The sequence below is a fragment of the Cupressus sempervirens genome, chromosome 8, assembly GCF_028749045.1.
Source record: "Cupressus sempervirens isolate cs-2001-9-10 chromosome 8, ASM2874904v1, whole genome shotgun sequence".
NCBI classification, from domain to species: Eukaryota; Viridiplantae; Streptophyta; class Pinopsida; order Cupressales; family Cupressaceae; genus Cupressus; species Cupressus sempervirens.
In genome coordinates, this window is record NC_143125.1 from 839,520,054 (window position 1) to 839,536,745 (window position 16,692).

Below are 16,692 nucleotides of genomic sequence, written 5' to 3' on the forward strand. Positions count from 1 at the left end.
TAAATTTGATCATCAAATAATCATTGAGAAAAATAAAAAGCTTGAAAAATGACCAATTTACTAAGAAAAAAAAATCTAGTTTTTGGAAAAAAAATTGTCGGTGCTGGGAAAAATTTCACAAACTGTCACTATCCAGAGAAGGTGGATAAAGAGCCACGTGGTGTTGTATGTGAGGATCTTTCCTATATGTATAGGTGTTGGCTAACATTATGGGGCTAGCATGGACATTTTCCTATAAAAATTTGAATTTTTCCATAATCTACTTTCCAATGCATGGTTAGAGCATGAGCAACATCAACAAGGAAAAAAAATTGAATGCCCAAACCACTAATCATACCCACCATTGAACCTCACATGCATGCATTAGGGGCAGGTGCCCAAGAACCAAGGCACATGAACAAGAAAAAAATGTAGGGGTCAAAATCAAGATATGAAGGTTGAAATCGTTGAAATGGACAAAATTTCACGTGAACAAGCTAGAAACTGCTAATAAAGTCAAACAAGAAAAAAAATCTTAGTAAATTATTGTGGAAAAATATGCCAAAATTGTCATCATTGGTCAAAAATGCTGGAATCATTCACCAAAACTATTGTTTGGTAAAAATCATGCCACAAAATTCTAAAAAGTTTTCTCACAAAACAATGCATGGGTGTGTGTCACAAAATGGGTGAAATCTTATATGGTAGGCATGTGCATGGTGGCATGGGTATGGTGCATGGCAAGAGGGTGGGCATAAATACATGTGCAATTGCAAGCACATGCAAAGGGTACCACCAAACTAGTGCACGGAGAAGAGAGGGAATAATTAATGTGCAGAGACCAAATTTTGGCTACTCCAAAAAAAATTTCATCGACATCCCAAAATTCTTTTTGTTATAATATATAGTCCACTAGTGATATAACTGGGGGGGGTGAATCAATTATCCAACTATTTGTTAGGAATAAACCTCAGATAGAAATAACAATTACAAGCAAATACAAACAATATCAAAAAATAATAGATCACATAGAAGAGAACACAAGATACCAAGATTTAATGTGGTTGACCCAAACCCTGGGCTACATCCACCAAATAAAAAGTCCAATATTATTATGATCCAATGATTATAACCTAATTACAATCTATAATTCATTACAACTCAATACCACCACAAGAAGGAATTTTCGCATCACACCTTATGGAAAAATCCCTAACCCTAAGCCCTTTTATACAAGTATTTTTGTTGCTTTAGGGTTATGGTTAATTACAATATGTCAGCCCAAATTACATTTAAAGTATTATGAAGTATGTATAGTACTTCCCTAATTAGTCACCACAAACTAACACTATTATCACAACTATCAACCTTAAACAAACTTAACCATATGATTAATATAAACCTAAACCACAACAAGATACTCATACACAATGAAACCAAATATGTTAACTAGGGAAACCCTGGATCAGATATGTTAACTAGGGATGGTACCCACAAGATGATGTACTAATATAAATGTTCCTTGTTAGAGGATGGATCCTATTAGGAGTATATGAATACATTAATTACATATGAGTCCCTATTAGGAGACTTTGAATCCTTGTTAGGAAATTCCAACCCTGTTAGGAGTTCTGCCAACCTTGTTAGGAGTTGTGGAAGATAGTTGGCCCCACTGCCCAAGCATCTTCAAGGGAAAGACCAATAAACCCACTATCCAAATGATCTTTTTATTATTCCTTGTAGAATAATAGGATTGTACTATACTGATCCTTCCTCTTAATTTGTCCTATCAACTGGACTTCTGCTCCTTCTGATCGTGTAACCAAATTGCAAATATCACATCCAACAATCCCTTGGATTCCTTACACAAATTCCTTAAGCACTCTACTCCTTTTCTCACTTCACACTTCATACAATGATCACCATACCTTACAAACAAGGAAAACATCTTTCCTTTATACCATATCTTTATAATAATTCCTTGAGTCGGCCTTGATACTTTCCTGATTAATTATAATAAGATAATTAGTTAATTACAATTACAATATGATTGTCAACTTACAGTCTATGCAAAACTTCAAAGTTGTGATATTAGGGCTTGTGCACTCACTAACATCTTCAACTAACTTTCCTCTACCAATGTCTAACTATGCATATTCTCATTGCATCTCAGATGAAAGATAGCAAACAAACATCAGGAATTTATTTCCCAATACTCTGTCTTTGAATTGCTCTCTGTAAATCAGGTACAACTTTTTTATGTCTTCAACTTAGACTCTAAACACTTGACCACATCATTAGGAAACTCTATCAAACATGTCCATAATTGCACATCACCAAACAATCAAACCATTGTTTGTACCATTAAGATCATGTCTACTACTCAGCTAGTCTTTACAGAAACCATGATATGTTGACATCAATGATAAACATAGTCATGAATGCATTATGTCAATACTCTTCAATGCTCAAGATACTCTCCCAAAGTAGTATCATCAACATTCATGCTAACAATCTCCCCCTTTGGCATTGATAGTAACATAGATGAAAAACACCTAAGTTCCAAGAATACCAAGTAATATTTTAATGTTGTTGTTGCTCTCATCTTCTCAAATCCTCTTCATCAAGCAATTATGAAATCCTTTGGATTTTAGGACCGGTATCAATTTCTCACACACTAAATAAACCTCAACACAATAGGTGCACAATAGGTTCGTACTTCTTCTTCTTAGACATCAATTGTTTACTTCACACTAAACAATTTACAATACGTTAGGTGCATATTCCTGCTTCCTTTCATGAATATTTCTAAATCTTTGTAAAGGGATATATCTCCGCCATTTCTTAAGAGTTCTTATCCCCCATAACTTAGGAGATATTTTTTCATGCATACTCTCCCCTATTGATGTAAATGTCAAAGACATCAATCCAAAAGTTTACAACAATACCAATTACTAATATATTGTACCAAGTCTTCAACCAGCTTGAGTGTCTAAACACACTATTCAATACCAAATACCAAGAGTCCTTAATCACTTAGATCATCACAAATAATCCCCCATATAGGAAGAATCAACATTTGGTCCAAGCTAACAATAGTGCTATGTAACACTGGATTGATGCACTCTCTACATCATCTACTCAGAAGTAGGCAAGGGCATAACCCCAAGCATACCTCTTAAGTACTCAAATGTATTAGTAGGCAAAGGCTTTGTAAAGATATCTGCAATCTAGTATTTAGTACTCACATACTCCAATTTGATTTCCTTTTCCGTTGCTTTCTCTCTCTCAGCACATGATACTTTATATTTATATATATATATATATATATATATATATATATATATATATATATATATATATATATATATATATATATATATATATATATATATATATATATATATATGCTTAGTCTTATAATGCAATACAAGATTCTTAGACATACTCATTGTACTTGTGTTATCATAGTAAATGATAATAGGTTGTTCAAAATTAATTATGATATCCTTCATCATCTGCTTCATCTACATAACTTGATTAAATTTATTTGTTGATGCAACATACTCTACCTCATTTGTACTCTAAGAAATGAAATCTTGCTTCTTACTTAGCCAAGAAACCAATTCTTCCTCCAAGAAAGAATGCTCCACCATTGGTCCTTTGTCTGTCATCCATATTACTTGCCTAAACTACATCAGTATATGCACATAGAGTGAAATCACTTGATGTATCATACCAAATTCCATAGTTAGATGTCCCTTTCAAATATTTGAATATTCACTTTACTGTTACATAATGATACTCCTTAGGATCAGCTTGAAATCTAGCTACAATCTCAACTGCATTTTCTATATCTAGCTTGGTGTGAGTCAGATACTACAAACCTCCAATCATGGATTTGTACTTTTTCTTCTCTACTACATGTGTCTCATCTTTGTTGGATAACTTGTGACCAGTTACCATAGGTGTACCAATAGGTTTACAACTTTCCAAACCAAACCTTTTCAAAAAATCATTCAAGTAGTTATCTTTTGAAATGAAAAGGCCATCACTATTCTGCACAATCTGCAATCCTAGGAAAAACTTCATTTCTCCTATCATGCTCATTTCAAACTCATTCTTCATATCTTCAGTGAACTTATCACTTGCTTCATCATTATCTCTAAAAATAATGTCATCAACAAATATTACAATAATTAGCAAACCATTCTCAAATTCTTTCAAATACAAGTTACTATATGCCATACCTTTAGCAAATCTAAGCTTTGCCAAATAATTATCCAACCTTGCATACCAGGTTTAAGGTGCTTGCCTTAGACCATATATAGCTTTCTTTAGTCTGCATACCATGTCTTTTTCTTCTAATAAAAGAAAACCTTTAGGCTCCTTAATATACCTCTTCTTCAAGTTCTTCATTCTGAAAGGTTGATTTAACATCTATCTAATAAACCTTGAACTTCTTATTTGTTGCATAAGCCAAGAACATCCTTATTGTTTCCATTTTGGCTACAAATGCATATGTCTCCTCATAGTCTATGCCTTCTTGTTGTGAATATCACTTGTATACAAGTCTAGCCTTGTTTCTCACAACTTTGCCTTGCTTAGTTATCTTGTTTCTTTGTTCCTATCGCATTCTTGTCTTTAGATCTAGGAACTAACTCCCATGTATCATTTTTCACAATCTAATCTAATTCTTCCTTTATTGCTTGAATCCAATGATCATCTTTACATGCTTCATCTATGCTCTTAGGCTCAACTTGAGATATCAAACATATCTCCTCATTTACTTTGTTCCTTGCCATCACACCTTTGTCTTTGCTTCCAATTATCTTCTTAGGAGGATGATTCTTTGTCATGTTTCTGCTAGGGGCAGTAATTGACATCTCAACTCTTATCTTTTTTCTAGGTTCAGATCGTTTCTCTCCCCTTTTCTCAATAGTTAGCACATCATTCTACAAATCACTGTTAGTCTCAAAGAAACGTTAGCATTATGTCTAACAATTCCAAAATTATCTTCTTCTTCATCTGAGTTATAATCTACAATCTTCTCATTAGTTCCAAACTTTTAATCAATTCTTGCATTTGTGCATTCAACTATTGTCTTAGTTCTATAGCTAAAGTATGTGTATGCCTTGCTTTTCAATGAATAACCAAGAAACGTACCATCATCACTTTTTGGATCAAACTTACCAATATCATCATCTCTCTTAATGTAATATTTTCTCCCAAATATTCTAAAATACTTAACCAATGGTGAATGACCAAACCATAGTTCATAAGGTGTCTTGTTCATACCTTTTCTGATCTATACTCTGTTCTGAGTATATACTGTTGTATTGAATGCTTCTATCCAAAATGTCTTAGAAACATCATTCTCAAATATCACTCTTGTTGCTTCTACTACAGACTTATTTCTTTTTTTAGAAATCCTATTTTTTTCAGGTGTTCTCGGTAAAGATAGTTGTCTTTTGATTCCATTCTCTTCACAAAATATGTTAAGCTCTCTACAGGTGAATTCTCCTCCTCTATATGATCTCAAACACTTTATCTTAACACCATATTCATTCTCAACTCTATTCTTAAATATCTTAAACTTCTCAAAAGCTTTATATTTCTCTTTAAAAAATGCTACCCACATCATTCTAGTGAAATCATCAACAAAAATCATAAAGTACCTTTCACCATAGAATCTTCTTATTCTAGAAGGATCACTCATATATGTGTAAACGATCTCCAACTTCTCTATGGTAGTGAACTTCTTGCTAGGAAATGATGCTTTCTTTTGTTTAGCCAAAATACATTCTTTACACACAACATTAGTAGGCTTTGTAATCTTAGGCAAGTCTTTGACTGCAAAAGTGCTACTAACCTTTATAATATTATCAAATTTTATGTGACAAAATCTTCTATGCCACATCCAACTATTATCCACTTTAGCTACCAAACATTTCATTTCAGTAGGATTCAACTAAAATACATTACCTCTAGATCTAGTGCCAGTTCCAATAAACTTACCATCTTTTTCTTTGATAATGCAAGTCTTCTCAGTGAGTTGCAACTGATAACCCTTGTCCACCAACTATCTAACATTCAACAAGTTATGCTTCAATCTATCAACAAAATAAACATCATCAATGTTAGTTTTACCATCAAGACTAATGGACCCAATTCTTGTTATATGACAGGTTGCATTGTTACCAACTCTAACAATGCCTCCATCATGATTCTTGAACTTCACAAACTTATTCATATCACCAGTCATGTGATATGAACAACCACTATCAACCAATCAGATTTATTTTCCACTTGGGAAATTAGATCTCTTTCTATTGAAAATTGGCTATATGTAAATATGTAAATATTTTCATTAATGGTAACACATGATGTACATGCTTGTAGATAACCTTGGAAATAAAGATACTTAGCTTTTTGGTACTCAAAAAATTGGCTAAGCATCAAAGACTTTATACAATTTACAACATTACTATACTTACCATTTATTACAAATACTTCATCTTACAAATGCTCCCCCTTTCGACATTACTACAAAATGCATAACTTACTTACAATTTTCTCATACAAATTCTCCTACTTTGACATCAATGAAAAAGGTCAAATGTCAAAAATTTATGTCTATTTGTTGTCAAAAATTTTGTCTCGCTACCTCAAGCTGATATAATCTTCATACAATCATCAAAATTTGCCTTTAGATTGTCCATATCTTTCTCCCATGTGTCCTTGACTGCTTTCGTTGTGGTGAGAATTGCACATAAGGCATATGATGCAATTTCAACTACATTAAGGTCAGAGTATATGAAATCACAATAATTGTCCTTTGCTTTGACACATTCCTCCAACTATCTCTCAATGGTTGATAGATCCAGAGCTATAGATTCTCTAAAATCCAATACTCTTCTCAAAATTAGCTATTTCTCAAGTTGCAGTTTTCTGATGTTAATGTGAACACTAGCAATTTGTCCTTCAAAATCATCAACTCTATTAGAGGGTTGTTGTAATTGACTTGTCAAAGCTTCTAGCTCACTTAGCTTCCCTTCCATCTTGTTATCCAAAACTTTAGTCAACTTGTGAGATAAAGTACATTTAATGTACAGTACCTTGCCATCTTGTTGATATCTTCTGAGTTCCTTGATTTAATTATCAAGACTCATCAAATCATTCTTTATGTTCTAACAAACAGTGCTAAAAAGATTAGCAGCATGAGAAATTTGAGCCTTAAATTCTGCAACATTGAACAAATTAGTAAATTCATCATCAAAAGATTATACTACTACTTTGGCTCTCTTTTCAGGGGCCGCTTCTGTATGTTTGGCTGCTAAAGTGTTGTGTAATCTATCAATCACTTCCATTAATTCTCTTTGTAGACTCTTGACTTTCTTGTTCTTCTCAATCAATTTGTTCAAAGATGAGATCAAGTTAGATTGATCATCATCATCACTTGTAAGGTTGACAAAAGATAGTGGAGTGGATTAGCTAGATGCTTTCGTCTCATCTTCCTTTTTTTCTTCTCTATTGTCTCCCTTGTTTTTCTCTCTTCTTCTTCATTCTCCTCTTTTTCTTTCCTTTCCTATTCTTTATTTTCTTCTTCTAGCTTATTTTATTTTTCTTCTACTCTCCTCTTCTTTTCTTCTTTCTGACTCTTATCCTCCTCAAGCAATTTTTGCTTGGCTTCTTCAATCTTCTTCTTTCTTCCTCTAAGTGCCTCTTCTCACCTTCAATAAGTTTTAAATGATCTTCAATGTTTTTGGAATGGGACTCAAGATGATTAAAAGGATCATCTTCAATATTAACAGTAATATTAGTTTGATCAATTTGCATTGTATCACCACTTAGTGATACTTCTGAAGTTTTCTCTGCTATGGTAGGTGTTGCCTTTGATTCAGACATGATCTGGTTGATGGTTGCAGTTGTTTCCCTTCTCATAAGATTCTTCTTATCTCCCATAAATAGGAATGGTCTCATTTTACTACGCAAGTAAGGTGCCAGATTGTTCATCAATTTCTTGATTTCTTCTTCATATCAGTTTTGCACATAGTTCTTAACATAGATTTATGAAATTCCATGTCTTCTTCACAAATTGGTGCCTTCTTAGCTATAAATTTGTCATAGATTTTTTGATTCACAATGTCTTCAATGTCTTCAAGTTTCAAATTGTTAAGAATCATATATCTCATAGTAGAGATATCAATTTGTTCTTTCTCAATATCATTGTACAAATCATAAAAATTATTCATTTCCACAAAGTTCCCTTCATTGGAAATAGTTGTGTTAATCTTTTCTATCTTCGATTTCTAGGGTTTCCTTGTGTTACCTATTAGTTGCTTAGAAATAATAACCTTTTTAGGTTGTTTAACTTCTTGTTCCTTGTCATCTTCCTCGTTGGAGTCTTCAATTGTCAACAACATTTTCTTCCTTTTCTTAGGTCCAGTAGCTAGTTGCTTAACTCTTTTTGACTTATGAATCTTAACTTCTACTAGCCTTATAGACTTCCTTTTGGGTTCACTAGGTTTCTTGACTAATACAGCAGCATATGGGATGCTCTACTTTGTAGGAGTCACTACAATGGATACACCTAATTCTTGGCCAACTGATAGAGGTGTCACATACATCACACCTTGTTCACTAGTTTGTTTCAGTCCAGATATTGTTTGTCTGACTGCCTGTGATTCTCTTTCTACCATACCAGCCTCAAACAATGCTTTCTTCAACATAGTCTCAACTTTCTTATGAGATGAAGTATTTTTAATAGATGGTAAGTATAGTAATGTTTTAAGTTGTGCCAAGTCTTTGATACTTAGCCAATTTTCATACTTTGTTACCATCAATGCCAAAGGGGGAGATTGTTGACAATTGGCTATATGTATATATGTAAATGTTATCATTAATGGAAACACATGATGTACATTCTTATAGATAACCTCATAAATAAAGATACTTATCGTTTTAGTACTCAAAAAATTGTCTAAGTATGAAATGGTTTACAATAGTGTATTTTTTTATATGCAACTAGTTTATATGATGTTATTCTTGAGAAAGAAGATATATGGGAATACTATACATGTTGATGATGATGTGTATAACTTCAAACATTAGTATGGACAATACGGAAAAGAGATATTTAAGATGTATAGAACATTGAAATGAAAGGTACTTGACCAATTAGGGACAACATCCTAGATGTTTACTCTAAGTCGGGAAAGTTTATTTTTGTCCTAGTTGGCATTGCAAAAATTTGTGAAAAGGCATGGTATTTTTGCAAAGACATCTTGTGAGATTATTTGGAAGTGACATGCAAAAGTTGTGAATGTGAAGTTTTGTATCATATGTAGAAGTGAATTTTTGATAATCTAATTTTGTGATCCAAGATCAATCTGAGGTTAGAGATCATCTGAAAGAAGGTACAACATCCATACTTCTATATTCAAAGAATTTTAATTACTTTTTTGGGCAGTAAGCTCTTCTTGTAATTAAAAGTGCATGTTTGGGTAGTGAGTTCTTCTTTCACACATTATACCACAAATCCTAACAAGGACTCATATGTACTAAATGAGTTTATAGACTCCTAAAAGGGTCCATCCTCTAAAAATGAACATATATATTAGTATATCTTTATGGGCATCATTCCCGCTGGGGTTTTCCCTTGGTCGGGGTTTATCTAGTTAACAAAATATGGTGTTATGAGTTCTCTCTATGCATGGTTACTTTTACTATTCAGCATTACTTGTTTTTTTTTTAATACATAGTTCAAAGTTATTAATAATATTTAGTTGGCGACAAAATTTTGTAGAATACTGATTCACCCCTCCCTCTCTCAGTATTCCCTATTTCTAACACTTTCTTCTCTAATTTCTCTATCAAGATCATCTTCCTTGATAGCCACAAATCCTAATTCATCATCACTTTTACTTTGACCTTTCTCATTAGATTATTCATCTTCATTTGCATACAAATAGTTTCTATCTCTATCTCTTCTAGGCTTAAAATTTCCCTTGTACTTTTTCTCTCTTTTAGGACAATTAGATGCATAATGACCAAATTCATCACAAGTTCAACATCTAAAGATTTTCTTACCATCTTTTTCTCTTCTCACAAGAAGGGATATTCCTTCCTCAATCTTTTTGTCTTCATCAGATCTGTTGCTACTAGGAAAATCTCCACGTGTGCTTGCACTCCTTGTCATATTAGGTTGAATGTTCACGGAACTAAAAGTTGTTTCCACTCTAGCTAGATCTCTAAACTATCTCAGATCTACTTCTATAGATTCTAATCTTCCAAGTAATGTTTCCTTTGTGAAATCCTTAGTGCAGGACATTACTAGATGAATCATCTGAGCTACTTGTTTAAATAGTGGTGTCAAACTTTTCAAGATCTTCCATATTACTTCATCTTCTTCCTTGATTCCACCATAAGACCAAATTTTTGCAATAATTTATGATATTCTACCAATATAACTTCTTATAGATTCATCTTCCATCATTTTAGCATCTTGAAATGCACAAATCCAATTTTACAATCTCATTCTCTTTGCATCTGTATCACCTTCAAAAGTAGATTCTAATGCTTTCCAAATTTCATAAGATGTTTCAAGTGACTTTACCTAACTATATTCATTCTCTAGAAGATTTGATAATATAGCTTCTCTTTCTCTTATATTACACATGAATAAATCTCTCTCATCTTCACTACATCCTTCAACCTTTTCTTCTTCAATTATTTTCTTCTTACTCTTTGTCAAGATCCAATATCCTAGACCCATGCACAACATATGAGTCTTCATCTTCTCCTTCCAACTATCATAGTTGGCCCCATAAAATCTAGTACTATCCTTTCTAAAAATATTTGCCATCAATTTCCCAAAGTTGTTAAGCTTATTTTTCAAGGACTTGATGATCTAATACCAATTGTTAGAATATATAGTCCACTGATATAACTGAGGCAAGAGGAGTCAGGGTTGAATTATTTATTCAACTATTATCACAATTATCAACCCTAAACAAACTTAACTATATGAGTAATATAAACTGAAACCACAACAAGATACTCATACATAATAGCACTAGATAATATAAACTAGGTGTTGGCCTGATTTTCACCTAGCTAAAAATGTTTTGAATTATTTTGTGAAAATGAAGAATAATTTGCATCTAGACTACTTAAGGTTTCTAAATAACTTATCTTTCTCACAAAAAAGCCCCAAATTACATTGCTTTAAGTGATGTTTTTACACTATGACACAAGGAAAAATAGGGAATTAGGGCCAAATGGCACACCCGATCTCTTTGAACAACCCTGTAAGAGTTAAAATAATGGAAACAAAAAAAAAGAATAGCAACTAGAGGAGGAGGAAGAGTAAAATACTTTAATTTATTCTTCAAATATTAAACATACATGCCTAGCTATAAGGCCTTCTGGGCTGCAGTCGAATATAAAAATATTCAAAATCAAGATCTAGCAACAAATTTGCACCTTCTAGCTCTGTTCTCCAATCATCTTTACCAAAAAAATTGCCTAAAGCTCAATCCTAGACCTCCTAAAATACTTTCCAAAATGGCTTACAAAAGATTCTAGAAAATAGAAAGGCCACAAGTTAGCTCTCAACAAATATTAACTACTTATATCAAAATTAAATGCGAGAAAAGTTGGCCCAAACTGGAACCAAACACAGATTACTCGGCAAATGAAAACTTTTTCAAAACTGACACTCGGCATCCATACGAACTTGACACCCAAAGGAATCACTTGACAGCAACTTTAAACTTAGTATCTAAAGAAATCACTCGGCAACCAAAGGAATTGCTTAGCACCCAAAGGATCACTCGACAACCAAAGGAATCACTTGGCACCCAAAGGATCACTTGGCAACCAAAGACTTGACATCAACTTAAGAACTCGACAACAATTAATAGAATGAACAAAGGTGTAGGATTACAAGGAAACCCAGGATGCTCCTGCATCAGACAACTAGGGTTGGAAGAAATGATTCTCCCGAATCATGTAAGTGTCACAACCTGAGTTGCATCCAACTCAAATTAAGAAATCCATGTAGCATCTTCAACTGGTCTATTCTTCCACTTCACCAAATATTCATAGTAATCTTTTCCTCTTGTACTCTTGCCAACTCTCTGATTCAATATCAGCTCAACTTCTTCAATATGCTTCTTAGGATAATAATAAGGTACATCAACTTCATCATCTAACTCATGATACTTATATAGATCAGAAACAATGAATATAGGAGATACATCCATGTCATCATGTAACTCAACTTCATAAGCATTACCACTATCAAACTTCTTCATCTTCAGCTTACTGTATGTTCCAACAGGAAATCTTTCTTTCTTCAAATGAACCATCACCTCATTGCCAACTTGAAAATCATGATGTCTGCTAGACTGATCAACATTCTCCTTATACTTCTGATTACTTTGTTCCAAACTCAACTTCATTTCCTTATGTAAAGACTCCATTAAATAAGCAAATGCTTCCCTTGCAGCACTTCTCTTGTCTTCACCAATAACATCCCTCAAATCTGATACTCCTCTAGGCTACATTCTAGTAACAATCTCAAGAGGTGTCTTTCTTGTACTCCTATTCATAGAATTATCATATGTAAACTCAGCTTGTGTCAATACCATTTCTCAATTACTTGGCTTGTCTCCTACTAAACATCTTATCAAATTATCCAATCTTCTATTCACAACCTCTATCTATCCATCTATTTGTGGATGGAATGTAGAACTAAATTTCAACTCAATACTCATCATTTTCAACAAAGTCTTTCAAAAATAACCAACAAACTTACTATCCATGTCAGAAATAATGCTTTTTGGTAATCCATGCAATCTCACAATCTCTTTACAAAAAAGTTCAGCAACATGCTCAACATCTGATGTCTTCTTACATGGTATGAAATGAGTCATCTTAGAAAATCTATCCACTACAACAAATATAAAATCATACCCTTTCACTGTATTAGGCAATCCAAGAACAAAATTCATACTAATGTCACTCCAAGGTTTCTCAAGAGCATTAATAAGTGTATACAAACTAGTATTTTGACTTACTCCTTTTGCAACTTGACAAACTCCACAACTCTTCACAAATTTATGAACATCCTTATACATTTGTGGCTAATAATACTTCTCCTTCAGCAAGATCAATGTCTTATCAACTCCAAAATGTCCAGCCAATTCATACCCTTTCACTGTCTTAGGCAATCCAAGAACAAAATCCATACTGATGTCACTCCAAGGTTTCTTAGGAACATTAATAGGTGTATACAAACTAGTATTTTGACTTACTCCTTTTGCAACTTGAAAAACTCCACAACTCTTCACAAATTTATGAACATCCTTATAAATTTGTGGCTAATAATACTTCTCCTTCAGCAAGCTCAATGTCTTATCAATTCCAAAATGTCTAGCCAATCCACCACTATGTTTTTTCTTAATTAGATTCAACCTCATAGAACTTTTAGGAATACACAGCTGAATACTTTTAAACAAAATACCTTCTTGAATGAAATACTCATCATACTTACTTATGTGATCTGTTAGATTTGGTGCTTTGCACTCTCTCCACGCCTCAAAAAAATTAGGGTCAACATCATACAACTCTTTCATTTCATCAAAACCAAGAACTTCAACCTTCATTTCAATCAACAAAGAACATCTTCTACTCAATGCATCAGCAACTCTATTAGTAATTCCACTCTTGTGCTTGATTACAAATGTAAAATTATGCAAGTACTCAACCCACTTCATATGTCTCTAACTCAATTTATGTTGACTTCCCAAGTATTGTAAGGCTTTATGATCAATATACAACACAAACTCCTTAAGAATCAAATAATGTCTCCACTTATTCATAGATTGAACAATAGCATAAAATTCTTGATCATATACAGAATATTTCCTTTGAGCATCATTCAACTTCTTACTAAAGAAAGCAATAGGTTTTCCTTCTTGAATTAATACAGCTCCAATTGTGTTACCACTTACATCACATTCAACTTAAAATACTTTGCTAAAATCAGGCAAAGCCAAAATAGGAAACTCAGCAACCTTTTGTTTCAAAGTCTCAAAACTCTTATCAGCTCCATGTGTCTACATGAATTCCTTTTTATCTCCTCTCATTGTCTCAGACATAGAATTACAAATAGAATTGAAATTTCTTATGAACTTTCTGTAGAAACTAGCCAAACCATGAAATGATCTTACCTCACCCACATTCTCAAGTGTAGGCCATTCCAAAATCACTTTAACCTTTTCAAGATCCATCTTCAATCCATCAGCTGAAATCACAAATCCCAAATACACGATCTCTTTTTGCATAAAATAACACTTTTTCAGATTAATTAACAAATTTTCCTCTTTCAACCTTTGCAATACTTGTCTAATATGCTCAAGATATTCTTCCTTAGTCTTAATGAATATTAGAATATCATCCAAATAAATAATCAAAAACTTACCCAAAAATCTTTTCAGAACTTCATTCATCAACCTCATGAAAGTACTAGGTGCATTAGTCAAACCAAAAGGCATAACCAACAATTCATACAAACCATCTTTTGTCTTGAAAGTAGTCTTCCATTCATCACCTTCTCTTATTCTAATCTAATGATAGCCACTCTTCAAATTAATCTTTGTAAAATACTTTGCTCCACTCAAAAATTCAATTATGTCATCCATCCTTAGCATAGGAAACCTATATTTCACTGTGAGCTTGTTAATAGCCTTGGAATCAGTACACATTCTCCATTATCTATTTTTTTAGGTGCTAATACATCAGGTATAGCACATAGACTTAGACTTTCTCTAATCAAATCTTTTTGTGACAACTCATGCACTTGTCTATTAAGTTCTTCATTCTCTGTAGGTGTCAATCTATATGGTGATTTGTTCGAAAAACTAGCTCCAAGAATCAAATTCATACAATGACTTATACTTCTCATTGGAGGTAAACCATCAAGTATATCCTCTGCAACAATCTCTGTATACTCATTCATCAATTCTGTAATTTCTTCTGGTACTCAATCAATACTACTAGTTGTCACTTGGTCACCATTGACTGATACTCGGTTAGCATTGTTTTCTAGCACTTGGCTACTATTGACACAACTCGGTCTCCTTGGGATAATAGCAAAATAGACTTGATTCTTTTTCATTTCCTCTTCAAATTGTTTTCCATTAACCATGCAAATTTTCACAGTGGTACAGTTAACCTCATTTGGACTTTCAATCAAATGCAGCAATATTTGCTTCTTCCCATTCACCTAAAGAATATATTGATTCAATCTTCCATCATGTATAGCATATCTATCATATTTCCAGGGTCTAGCCAATAGAATATGACAATAATCCATAGGCATAATATCACACAAAACTTCATCAACGTGATGTCCAAACTTGAACTTTACAAGGCATTGCTCACTTACCAATATCTTATGCTCATCTTTGATCCATGAAATGTGATAGGGTTTGGGATGTTTCAGCCTCTGCAACTACAACTTTGTAACCAACTCTTTTGATGTCAAATTTGTAGAACTTCCACTGTCAATGATCACTTTGCAACATTTTCTAGCCATCTTACATCTTGTTTTGAAAAGACTTCTTCTAAGGATAGGTTCCTCGTCACTTCCCTTATTACATAGGGTTCTTCTCACCATCATATTTTCTTTAGCCTTAGGTCCACTTGGTGAACCCTCATCATATCCTTGAATCACATTATTTATGTTACCTTGCCCACTTTTAGAGGATCTACATTCAAAAGATCTATGTCCCTCTTTACCACTTTTTAAAAAATTACCACGGAAACCACCTCAAGAATAAGAATTGCCTCTTCCTCGGTAAGATCTAGTACCTCCTTGGTATGAACTACCACCTTTCCACTCGATCTTGTCTTTTTCATCATTCTTCCATTCAGATTTGTCCTTGTCTTGCACAAAATTGTTAGATTTGCTACCTTCTCCATAAGATCTACATCTACCTCTTTGTCTTTGTTCTTGCTTCTTTGTCAAGATCTCCTCAATTTTCAAGGTGTATTGGTATGCTTCTTCCACACTTTCCAACTTCACAAAACTTATTTCATCTTGAATTCTAGATCTTAATCCATTTATGTACCACACAATTTTCTCAACATCATCATCCACATGTCTAGATTTGATGTTTAATCTATAGAATTCCTTGGTATATTCCTTCACACTCATGTCTCTTTGTCTCAAATTTTGCATCTTTCTCAATAAGCTAACTTGGTAATTGGCAGAGAGGAATTTGTTCTTTACCTTGTTCACCATCTTTGGCCAAGTTTTGATGTTCTCCTTTCCTCTCCTTTGTCTATCATTTTGTAAATGCTCCCACCATAATAAAGCATGACCTTTTAGCCTAGTAACTACAATCTTCACCTTCCTATTATCAAGAGTGTTCTCATACTCAAAGATCTTCTCCATATCAGAGATCCAATCCAATACAATATTGGTATCAAATTTCCCATCATAAGGAACAAGTTCTATAGCAACCTTTGAATGTGCCTTGGACAACACTCTCAACAATCTTTCCTCATCTTGATCTTCTTCAAGTTCAAGATTATGGTTTGGTGCTATTGCTTCATCATTACTTACATCATCTAGATGCACTCCTCTCCTCTAGGCTATCTCCACAACATCTAATATGGCTGCAATTTGTCTCAATTGAT